The sequence below is a fragment of the Tupaia chinensis genome, unplaced genomic scaffold (genome assembly GCF_000334495.1).
Source record: "Tupaia chinensis unplaced genomic scaffold, TupChi_1.0 Scaffold000489_1, whole genome shotgun sequence".
Classification (NCBI taxonomy): domain Eukaryota; kingdom Metazoa; phylum Chordata; class Mammalia; order Scandentia; family Tupaiidae; genus Tupaia; species Tupaia belangeri.
The window spans coordinates 1762595-1762811 of NW_006160001.1; positions in this window are offsets into that span (position 1 = coordinate 1762595).

Consider the following 217-nt stretch of genomic DNA (forward strand, 5'->3'; position numbering starts at 1 on the left):
CAGGCGCCGTGCCGCGGCCGCGACCCGCCAGGAACGATGCGAAGTTGTCGGATTCCTTCGGGTGCGACGCCCGGGTTGCCGGTCGGAAAAGTCACCGAGGGAGGCGCGGGGCGAAGCAGAACCGGGCCAGGTGGGTCGTGGGTACTCACTCCTCGGGCGAAGGCTCCTCCTGCCCGGCCGGGTCCTCGGCGGCCAGGGGGCGCGGGGCGGACGCCGG